Below are 12,135 nucleotides of genomic sequence, written 5' to 3'. Positions count from 1 at the left end.
GCACCTATTTTCTATGTTTCTATGGAATTGCAGTAGAAGGATGGCCAATGAAATCATGCAGAATGTGGTGAGTGTATGGAGTGAGCTGCCAGAGGTGGTTGTGGCAAGTACAATAACAACATTTAAAAGACATTTAGACAGGTATCCGGATAGGAAAGGTTCAGAGGGATATGCATCAAATGCAGGCAAATTGAACTAATTTAAATGGGGCATTCTGGTTAGCATGGACAAGTTGAACAGAAGGGCCTGTCTGATCGGTGCGGCCTGACCAATGCCTTATAAAGCCTCAGCATTACATCCCTGTTTTGATATTCTCGTTGTTGAGTTGTTAAAAGATCGTGGTATGTATTAGCATCACGCAGAGCACAAGGGAGAAAACTTCTGTTCAAGGTATCAAATCCCTAACAAAGCTGAGCAGAGAATTCAGAATTAATTGACATTAAATTGGCAATTTCACACAGTCAGGGCTGGGATTAACTGGTGTACATATCTGAACGCCACCAGACAGCTGGAGTGTTACTGCTTCTCAGCAGCTGGGAATCGATGTGGTTAGAAACGATGGTCACCTTATTTCATCAAACGTATCTCCTATGTAATAGGAGATACGATGTTTCCTTTTTCTATGCTGTTCTGTAACAGCATAGGAAAAGGCCCTTCATCCCACAGAGTCCATGCCGAAAACGATCACCCATACACTCGTTCTATCACTGGGGACAATTTACCTAAGCCAATCAACCTTCAGGCCTGTATGGTTTTGGAGTGTGGAAGGAAACTGGAGCACCCGGAGAAAACCCACGCAGTCACAGGGAGAACGTACAAACTGCACCTATAGTCGGGATAGAATTCGGGTCTTTGGCTCTGTAATGCAATTACTCTACCGCTGCGCCACTGAGAGTGAATGATGCTTCCAATAGTGAACAAAGGCACCCAGTCCGGTGTTGCCCAGTGTATCCCAGTTGACAGGGAGCGAAAAGCCCTGTACATATCATCTGTCCATTCCCTCCACAGATAGACTTAAAATCCTGGAGTAACTCAGCAGGTCAGGCAGCATTTTTGGAGAGAATGATTAGGTAACATTTTCGGGTCAGAATTGGTGACGTTTCCAACCGGAAATGTCACCTATTCTTTTTCTCCAGAGATGCTGCCTGACCTGCTGAGTTATTGCCCTGTCCCACGGTGCGAGTCCACCCACGAGTTATCCCGGGTTAAAGAAAAAATCAAACTCGTGGTTTTCTACGAGATTCCAAGTTTATGTTCACGAGTTTAAACGAGTTCCCACGTGTATGTCTAGGTTTGCCGTTTACTTCTCATTTCTGCGATGTACCAAGTTCCTCTCCCGAGTTACCAAGTTCCTCTACCGAGTTACTCTTGAGCCAACAACGACTACCAACACGTGGAAAAATCATCACATGATAAAAATGATGTCATGCAGTTTTTTTTTCACTATAAAAAGCCTCCCATGTTAAATTTCTTAGGGTTACGGAATCAAGGGATATGGAGAGAAAGCAGAAACGGGGCACTGATTTTGGATGATCAGTCATGATCATATTGAATTGCAATGCTGGCTCGAAGGGCCGAATGGCCTACTCCTGCACCTGTTTGCTATGTGTTTATACCTTTTAAATGTTTTGACATGCGTTTCAGGATTCCAGCATCTGTCTTTTCCAATATCCCTTTCCCTGTATTTCTCTTGGGCTTTTCCTCTCTTTCCCCAACTCCCATCTCCTCCATCTGCCAGTCCATCTAAGTGTAGATATGAAGTTCTTCTTGGCTTTCTATCTGTATGTGTGGACTTTACATTAAAAGTCATCCATGATCATTATCTCACAATCCTTTAGGTGTTTTTGCCACTCATTTCTCGTGGAGTCATGGGTTCAAACAATAGTTGTTTAATTATTAGTTCTGAACCATTGTTGCATTGGGGCACAGTTATTGCTTGTTGTGGAAATACCCTGGGGTACTTTCTCATGAAATATGTTGTCTTTGCTTCCTGACACCGTGGTTGATTCCCATTTTTCATCCCCAAACGAAGATGACTTTCCTTTGCGTAGGAACATCAGATGCTTGTTTAAACGGAAGATAGACGCAAAAAGCTGGAGTAACTCAGTGGGTCAGGCAGCATCTCTGGAGAAAAGGAATAGGTGACGTTTCGGGTCGAGACCCTTCTTTCGACTGAGAGTCAGGGGAAAGAGAAACGAGATATAGGTGGTGATATAGAGAGATATGGAACAAATGAATGAAAGATATGCAAAAAAGTAACGATGATGAAGGAAACAGGCCATTGGTAGCTGTGTGTTAGGTGCGAACAAGTTACAGACAATGAGACTCAACAAGACGACTTTGAAGCTGGCACGACTTGGGTGGGGGAGGGATGGAGAGAGAGAGAGAGGAGATGCAAGGGTTACATGAAGTTAGACACTATACTTTTTTTCAGTCGCACGTACCTAACCTTGTTTCAAATAAGTTCCCACTTGTAAAACAAGTATTAATAATTGTATTAGGAAATCTGAATATACAGGGTGAATTCAGTAGGTCAGGCAGCGTATATGGGGAAAGAGGAATAGTCAGGGTTTCGGCTCTTCGACCTCCTCATCAAATTGGGAAACTACTGTGTAGGAAGGAACTGCAGAGGCTGGATTATACCAAAGATAAACACAAAATGTTGGAGTCACTCAGCAGGCCAGGCAGCATCTCTGGAGAGAAGGAATGGTTGAATTTTTGGGTAGGAACTCTTCAGTCTGAAAAAGGGTTTGGACCCGAAACAAATGGATGTTCAATCTTATGCATTGATAGTGAATGACCACGTTTCACATACGGGTGAGATAAACGCTACATTAGTTGTACCCGCGCAGTCCACACTATTTTGCAGAGCCTCTTGGACTGCCTCTCGCAGACCACACTAGTTTGCAGAGCCATCAGGAAAACCCAGAGACGAAAAACTGGTGTTAAGAATGGTGTTAGATTAAGGAGCGGCGGGATTACTTAAACAAATCCACAACAGGAATGTGACCTGTCACAGCGAAAGAAAAAGAGAACCTTTTTTTTCTGCGTGGCAAAAGCAAGATTTGCGAGTAGTCACTCAAGGGACTTGTCTAGGATGTAGTCACTTTGTACTGGGGCAGAAGGGGAGTATCAGGAACTTCTAGAGGGGATATTCTATTTGATCCAACATTAAAGGTTATTATCAGATGCTTTATATTAATATCAGAGGGCCCATTCGACAAATATTATGAGGATTGTATCAACAGTCTGCGCTGTAAATGCTTTGAATTTAATGCGATTACCCGCTCTATTCCAAAGGCCAAGGTGAGATTCCCACAGGTGTCTCCAGCATCAGGGAATCATTCTTGACAGGCAGACTTGGCAAACCTTATTTTACTCACCTTTTTTTCTCTGTTCAGCTGTAAGAGTACCCACGGTAAACTCACGAGACACTACGATAAACTCACGGGCTACTATGGTATTACAACGAGTTTAAAAGTTTCAAAATTTTCCTTCAAGAGTATATTTGACCCATAGAAATCTTTCAACATGTTGAAAATTTTTCACGAGGTAACACGTTTCCCGAGTACCTGCCGTCAGCACTACGAGTCGCTAAGTTACGTCCACGAGTTCCGACGTTCCAGCTACGTTCATTCGACGTGATTACCACAAGTTTGATTTGTTTTTAACTCGGGATAACTCGTGGGTGGACCCACACTGTGGGACAGGGGTTTTACTCTGTACATTTTGTGCAGACTGGAGAAGGGTCTCACCCCAAAATGTCACCTATTCCTTTTCTATTCCTATTCCTTTCTAGCCTTTGTATCTTCTGCCTGACAGAAGAGGGCCTGTTTCTGTGCTCTGTCTCTAGGTCTCTCTGACTCCATATCCCTCCATATTTTGTGTGTTTACATGTCTGTCTAAATGTCTTTTAAATCTTGCTAACAATGATCTCGTAAAGCGGTTTAACTACAACTAGTGTTATAGAACAGAGTGATCTAGGAGTGTAGGTACATAGTTCCTTGAAGGTGGTGTTACAGGTAGATAGGGTGGTCAAAAAGAGTTTTGGCACATTGCCCTTCATCAATCAGAGTAATGAGTGTAGAAGTTGGGAGGTCATGTTGCAGTTGTATAAAACATTGGTGAGGCCGCATTTAGAGTATTGTGTTCAGTACAGGACACCATGTTATAGAAAAGATGTTGTCAAGTTGGAAATGGTACAGAGAAGATTTACAAGGATGGTGCCATGACTGGGAGAGGTTGAGCAGGCTGCGACTGTTCCTTGGAATGCAGGAGGATGAGGGGTGATCTTAGAGAGGTGTATAAAATCATGAGAGGAATAGATCCGGTAGACATACAGAGTATCTTGCCCAGAGTAGGGGAATCGAGAACCAGAGGACGAGTTTAAGGTGAAGGCGAAAAGATTTAATAGGAATCTGAGGGGTAACTTTTTCACACAAAGGGAGATGGACATATGAAACAAGCTGCCAGAGGAGGTAGTTGAGGCAGGTACTATTGCAATGGTTATGAAACAATGAGATAGGTACATGGATAGGTTAGGTTTTGAAGGATATGAGGCAAACGCAGACAGGTGGGGCTAGAGTAGATGGGACATGTTGGTTGGTGTGGGCAAGTTGGGCCGAAGGGCCTGTTTCTATGCTGTATGACTATGACTTTGCCTCTATGACTCCATGATTCTATGACTCTGACTCCAAGAGTCCATGACTCTATCACTCTATGACTCCATCATTCTATGACTGTGACTCGTAACTAGATTCTGGACACTATTCCAACACTCCTGATGAAGGAGAGCTTGTTGGATTCAAAACAAATCATTTCATGTTCATGAAACCAAAATCTCATGTTCAGTAACAATATTCCATGTAAATGACAAGGAAATAAATGTCCAGAGATTAGCAATTTTGCAATGTGACTGTCTTGTTGGATTAATACAATATCCCAGTCTCTGGCCAGGAGTGAAGTCATTAATTCATGCCATGTAGCATATAGACAACAAATTAGATTCTGCTATTTACTAATGGCTTATTGAAAAGATCACGATCACTTGCTTTCATTCTTTCAAAACCAGAAATGTCAGACATCACAGCTAGAAATCCTCTCCTTATGAATATGCACCATTGGAAAGATGAAAGTTAAACTCTTTTTGGTATTACTTTTTTTAAAAGCCCAGTGATACTCATGGCCGAAATGTCTTTGATAATGAAATCCATTACCAGAAAGTAGATGTAAATGACATAGAATGAATGATGTTGCTTGTAATAGTTCATAAATAGCACTTATTCAATGAAATTCCACGTGCCACAGAGGCTGTAGAGGCTAAGTCTTTGAGTATTTTTAGTGGAGATTGACATATTCATGATTAGTAAGGGCATCAAGTGTCACGGGAGGAAGGCAGAAAATTGTGGTTGAGAGGGATAGATAGATCAGCCATGATTGAATGGTGGAGTAGACTCGATGGGCCAAATGGCCTAATTCTGCTTCTCTGCCTTATGAACATAACTGCTGTGGAGTTGTTAAATTGCAAGATACCTTGTGGCTATGTTATCTCGCTGGCAGAATCAGTGACCATTCTGCCCATCTGTCTATGCTGGTGTTGATGATTCACGAACCTTCGCCATTCACTGGAGAAGCAAGGAACTACTGATGCTACTACTTTAAAGAAAGGTCCCGACCCGAAAATCACCTGTCCATGCTCTCCAGAGATGCTGTCAGACCGGTTGAGTTACTCCAGCACTTTGTGTCTTTCCTTCTCCTTTCACTTCTGTCACTGGCCACTGGTAGAACGTAGATCTGTATAATACAGGAACAGGTCCTTCAGCTAACAATGTCGGTTCCCAACATGATGCCAAGTTAAACTAATCTCCTCTGCCTGCACATGATCCATATCTCTCCATTCCCTGCATATCCATGTGAGTTTCGACCTGGAATGTCGCTCTTCCATGTTCTTCAGCGATGCTGCCTGACCCGCTGAGCTACTCCAACACTGTGCGTCCTTTTGTCTATTTAAAAGCTTCTTAAACACCACTATCATATCTGCTTCCACCACCACCCCTGGCAGCATGTTGCAGGCACCCAACCACCCTCTGTATAAACTTTTTCCCTCTCACGTTAAAGCTGTGCCCTCGTGTCTTTGGCATTTCCACCTGGGAGAAAGGTTCGGACTTTCTACCAAGTGTCCTCAACCTCCGATGTTCCTCCTACACTCAAAAGACACTGTGCCAATTCCCAGCAACCACTTACCAACCCACATACATCTCAATTCCCTACAAACTGGGTTGGTCATAGAGCATAGAACAGTACAATGTAGGCAAAGGCCGTTCGGCCCACAATGTCTGTGCCGACCATGATGCCAATTTAAACTGTGCATGGTTTGTGTCCCTTTATTCTCTGGATTTTCATGCACCTGTTTAAATGCCTTTGCAACATTGCTACTGTAAGTGTTTCTTCCAGCTCCCATGGCAGTCTGGAAATGGTGGCAGTAGATACAACAGATTTTTTGAGTTCTAGAGTCATAGTGAGACTATTGTGCTCTAAAACTCTCAGACCATTCCTCCCAACAACTACACACTAACCATCAACCACCTTTTAAACTAATCCAATGTTTTAATTTTCTCTTAACCCGCTCCCACCGATCTCCCCAGATTCTATCACTCACCTACACACGAGAGGCAAACTACATTGACCAGTTAAGATACCGACCTGCACGTATTTGGGACGCGGGAGGTAACTGGGCACCCAGAGGAATCCCACACGGCCACAGGAAGGATATACTAACTCCATGCAGAGAACGCCCGAGGTCAGGATTGAACCTGGCTCTCTGGTGCGGTGAGACAGTGGCTCTACCAGCTGCACCACTGTGCAGCCTTCATCCTGTATTCTACAACTGCCTCCTCTTCAACTAACATTACATCACAGACTGGGCTGAAGCAGCCTTCTCATGCACAACATGTATTTACAGATATAAACAAATAAATCTAAAATTCTCCCACCTCGACTGAACAAATATCATTTTTACCTTGCAATTATATTGTGCAACATTTTTCTTGACTTGAAGCTCTGTCTGTCAGCTCTGCCAAGTACTTGTATTTTTTAAATCCATATCTCTATAAAACATACTTATTAAACCACTAACTATCTATAAATTTATTCGAAGTCTCCTCATCCTTTGGTTTTATGACTTAATTAAATTCGCTAAAACTTCAGTGATTTGTTATTGGACACCTCCTAATACAATCTGTATTCATGAAATTCTATAATGCCATTTGTTTTTAAAGAATGGATTTATTCTTAAATTCATTCTTGGGAGGTGGGTGTTGTCAGCAAGACTGGGATCTGTTTCCTTAACCTTGTCTAGTTTTGTTTATTTTAGCGATACAGCTCAGAAACCGGCCCTTTGGCCCACTGGTAGGCACAAGATGCTGGAGTGACTCAGCGGGACAGGCAGCATCTCTGGCGGGAAGAAATTGGTGATGTTTCGGTTCGAGACCCTTCTTCGGACTACTTTGGCCCACTGAGTCCACGCCCACCTGCGTTCTCCATACACTAGTACTATCCTACACACACACTAGCGAAAATTTACAATTTTAACAAAGCCAATTAACCTACAAATCTGTACTTCTTTGAGGTGTGGGAGGAAACCGAATATGAATCATATGAATAGGCAGATGAGAGTGGGCTTTCCTTTATGCTTGGAACTGACATTATGGTCCAAAAGGGCTTTTGTTCTACATTCTATATTCTATGTTCTGTGTACTAACATAGAGCTCTGCTTATGACCACGGAGAGGAATAGATCGGGAAAACATACAGAATCGCTTGCCCAGGATAGGGGAGTCGAGAACCAGACGACATAGGTTTAAGTTGAGGGGTGTAAGATTTAATAGGATGCTGAGGGGTAACTTTTTTACACAAAGCATGGTGGGTGTATGGAATGAGCAGCTCGAGGAGGTAGTTGAGACAGGTACTATTGCAACGTTTAAAAAACATTTATTCAGGTACATGGATAGGACAGATTTAGAGGTATATGGGCCAAATGCAAGCAAGTGGGACTAGTGTAGATGAAACATGTTGGTTGGTATGAGCAAGATGGGCTCGACGTGAGCAGTTGTTTCCACACTGTATGCTCTATGACTCTATAACTCTAAGACTATTCTGTCCATTGTCTCTTTGCTTCTGAAATAATAACAGAATAATGTGGAAAGTCTCCTCAGATTGAGCCACAGAGAGAAATCGTAAAAATTTTAGATTGATGAACATAAAGTGCAAGTGAAATGAATTTGCCAGCAGCGGTACACACAAAAAGAACACACACAAACACAATAAAAATTGAACACAAACATCCACCACAGCATTCATCACAGTGGTGGAAGGCACAACATTTGGCCAGTCCTCCTCCATTTTCCCCCGTGGTCGGGACCTCAACCCTCCGCAGCCGCCACTGCGGGCATCCAGATGAGTGAAAATCCAGGCAAGTCCAGAATCGGCTTCCCCACCGGAGACCGCGGCTTCAAGTTGGTGTAGGCCGCAGGCCGGCGGTCGAAGATTTAAAGTTCCCGCCGCGCCGCAGCCAGGAGCACCGCAGACCGCAGGGCCAGCGGTCGATGCTCCCCTCCAGGGATCCCCGGCGAGGGACCCCGCTCCCGATGGTAAGTCGCTGCCGCGCCCGCAGTAGAAGTAGGCCGCGGGCTGGCGGTGGTGGCTTCTTCTCCTCCGTTGGGTGTCGCCTGTATGGTCGTGAGTAGTCTCCTCAATCGCCCAAAGAGTCGTAACGTCACTCTGGTCGCCGCTGGATTTTCAACATGTTGAAAACTCTTTGACAACAGTGGCGACCGTGGGTTTGACATCAATGAGCCGAACTTGACGTAGGTGCCGTTGTAGGTTGTTGCCAGGTTAACGTAGGTTGCCAGGATGTTGTTGGTTGTTGCCAGATGACGTAGGTTGTCGCCGGTGCTGACTTCGGTGAATTCCATTATCGTATTCGCTGGCAGTCGCCTAAAAAATCGCCTAAGTGGGCCAGGCCTATTAGTCCAGTCGCCGGTTTTTCGGAGACCTGCTATGACTATGACAGTCGCCGGCAGTTGCCTAAAATCGCCGTAGTGGGACAGGCCCATTAGAGCTCCAGAGACCCAGGTTTGATCCTGATTACAGATGCTGTATGTACAGAGTTTGTACGTTCTCCCAGTGATCCCGTGGGTTTTCTCCGGGTGCTCGGTTTCCTCCCACACTCCAAAGTCGTATAGGTATATAGGTTTATTGGCTTGGTAAAATTGTAAATTGTCCCTTGTGTGTTGGGTAGCGCTAGTGTACAGGGTTGATTGCTTGTCGGCAAGGACTCGGTGGGCCAAAGTGCCTGTTTCTGCACTGTATGTCTAAAGTCTACATTCTAAAGACTGAGGATGCTGGGACTTTGAGAACAAAACAGGCTTCTGGAGGAACTCACCAGGTCAGGTATCCTCTGTGGAGGGAATGGACAGATGACGTATGAGTCAGGACCCTTCTTTAAAAATATTGACTGCTGCTGAGCAGACATAAGGAAGGCAGGCAAAGTGTGGCAGTTTTAGGCGCTGCCGCTTCACAGGGGCAGAGACCTGGGTTCGATCCTCACCTTGAACATTCTCCCTGTGACCACTTAGGCTTCCTCCAACATCCCAAAAATGTGTAGGTCGGTATATATACGGGCCGCTATAAATTGCCTCTAATATATAGATGAGTGGTAGAATCTGGTGGGAATGGAGAGAATAAAATTGGGTTAAATTAGTGTAAGAGGACCCAACTGAAACTTGAATTAAGTGTAAGGGATAGATTGGCACAGCACGAGGACCCAACTGAAACTTGAACTCAGGATCAGATGAAAAGCTATACTTTATAATCTACGAACCTATCTCCATTGACGTATTACAGGTAACCCATTCCACCTCCTCTGTTTTTCTGTTTTTTTTAATTTGTAACTTTCTACCCTCTCTTTCTCTCTCTTTCTATAAAAAATAAAAACACTAGAAGCAGAAGTAATTGATAATTGAAAATTTTAATAATGTATGACTGATGTATATGAAAAGTATTTTTACTATAATATGTAACTATACTTTATAATATGTCGACTTCTAATTTAAAAAAACAAAAAAAAAAACAAAAAAGAAAAGATTAGTGTAAGATTAGTTTAAATGGGTGATCGATGGCTGGCATGGAATCAGTGGGCCAAAGGGCCTGTTTCCCTGCTGCATCTTTCTAGCTATATTCCACAAAGTCACCGTTAGGAACATTTACCTAAAGATCGATTCCATTAGGTTGCTCATTTCTGCCAAAGCTCTTTGGATATCATCGAAACATTTTGATATTGAAATAGTTAATCTTTATTTCTCATGCAGAGAACAGTAGAATTTTCAATAACACCTTGCCTCCTGAATGATTAACATTTGATATAAATAAATCTATAAATCCATCTGCCATTTCACAAAAGCTATTTAATTAAATCCAACATTGGATAGAAGTCCTTTATTCTCACGTGGTGCCTTGAGATATAAGAGATACTGATTGTTATTTTTGAAGCTGTTAAGCATGAGATATTAAGGCTGCAGACTGATACAGTGCTAATTATACCAATTGATTCGATATGAGTGAGACAACATGGAACATGGTTGGAGCCTTTGGCAGAAATCCTGCAATGGGAATCTTAACAACACTTTGATTTACCTGATGAGGATTCGTGACTGGGAGAGAAGACTGAACACATCTGTCGTGGTGTGGCCCTGGAGAGCCTCAATTTTCAATGGATAAGTTGGACGATCCAACAAAATTACTGCTGCTTGCAGCTTATTCAGTCAACAATAGCTTTGCCGCAGCTCCGACACAATTTATTTTAAGCATTAATCAGGCTGCTTTCAATGAAAGAGAGATTTCGCAAAGAGTCTTTTTCTTATGGAGATACAGCATGGAAACAGGTCCTACAGCCCACAGAGTCCACGCCTACAATCGATCACCCACATAGCTGGGATACCCGCTGCCTCTCAGTGCCAGAGACCCGGGTTTAATCCTGACCTCGGGGGCTGCCTGTGTAGAATTTGCACGTCGTCCCTGTGACCGCGTGGGTTTCCTCTGGGTCCTCCGGTTTCCTCCCACATTGCAAAGGTGTGCGGGTTTGTATGTTAATTGGCTGCTGTAAATTATGCCTAGTGTGTAGGGAGTAGATACGAAAGTGGAATAACATAGAACTAGTGTGAATGGGGGATCGATGGTCGGCGTGGACTCGGTGGGCCAAAGAGCCTGTTTTCATGCTGTATCTCTAACTAAAACAGCCCCTCGGATTCTTATTAAATCTTTCCCTCTCACCTTAAACCCATGTCCTCTGATTCTTGATTCCCCTACCTTGGGTAAAATACACATCTATAAGATCACCCCTCAGCCCCCTGCACTCCAAGGAATAAAGTCCTAGTCTCCCCAATGTCTCCCTGTACTGTAGCTCATGTCCTGGCGTCCTGGCAAAATCCTTGTAAATCGCCTTTGCACTTGTCATGATTGTCAAGGCATAGAGTGGGACAGACCAAGTGCTAGTATATGGGGTTGGTATGGATGGGGTTTTGGTAGTTGGCTGGGTTGAGGGAAAATGACTCTGGCCGTGCACCTTATTTAAGCCCCTCATGAGTTAATGAACCTCATTAATGCCAGCACAGTGCCGCAGCTGTAGGGTTGTTGCCTTACAGGGCCAGAGACCCCGGTTCGATCCTGACTATGGGTGCAGTCTATACAGATTTGTACAGTTTTCTCCTGGTTCTCCTGGGTTTCCTCCACATCCCAAAGATGTGTGGGTTTGTTGATTAATTAGCCTCTGTAAATTGCCCCTATTGTGTTTTGGATAGAACTGGTGCATGGGGTGATCGTTGGTCGGTACAGACTCGATGGGCCGCAGGGCCTATTTCCGCACTGTATCTCTAAAACAAAAACAAAAACTAATGTAACCCCTCAGCCTCCTTTGCTCCAGGAATAACCACTCAGCCTTTTCAGTCTCTCTATTTGACTCAAGTCCTCCAGTCTCTATAAGGTCCTTGTCTTTTTCCCATTGGCAGATATTGGGCAAATTAGCCATCAATTACCTTGTTCTTGCCTCCTTTTTTTCTTGGATAGTGATGTTGCATTTGCA

General features: G+C 43.7%; 1 long non-coding RNA gene across 1 annotated transcript; it reads left to right on the top strand.

Annotated features, from left to right (window-relative positions):
- Positions 1-1,028: 1,028 nt before the first annotated feature.
- Positions 1,029-9,060, top strand: LOC116982942. The gene is made up of 3 exons (XR_004414567.1): positions 1,029-1,083; positions 2,289-2,294; positions 9,050-9,060. It is a non-coding gene; the product is annotated as an uncharacterized LOC116982942 (long non-coding RNA).
- Positions 9,061-12,135: the final 3,075 nt, after the last annotated feature.

Source organism: Amblyraja radiata, chromosome 17 (genome assembly GCF_010909765.2).
Source record: "Amblyraja radiata isolate CabotCenter1 chromosome 17, sAmbRad1.1.pri, whole genome shotgun sequence".
In the NCBI taxonomy this organism is placed as follows: Eukaryota; Metazoa; Chordata; class Chondrichthyes; order Rajiformes; family Rajidae; genus Amblyraja; species Amblyraja radiata.
Note: the sequence above shows the minus strand (reverse complement) of the source record. Positions and strands in the feature narration are given on the sequence as shown.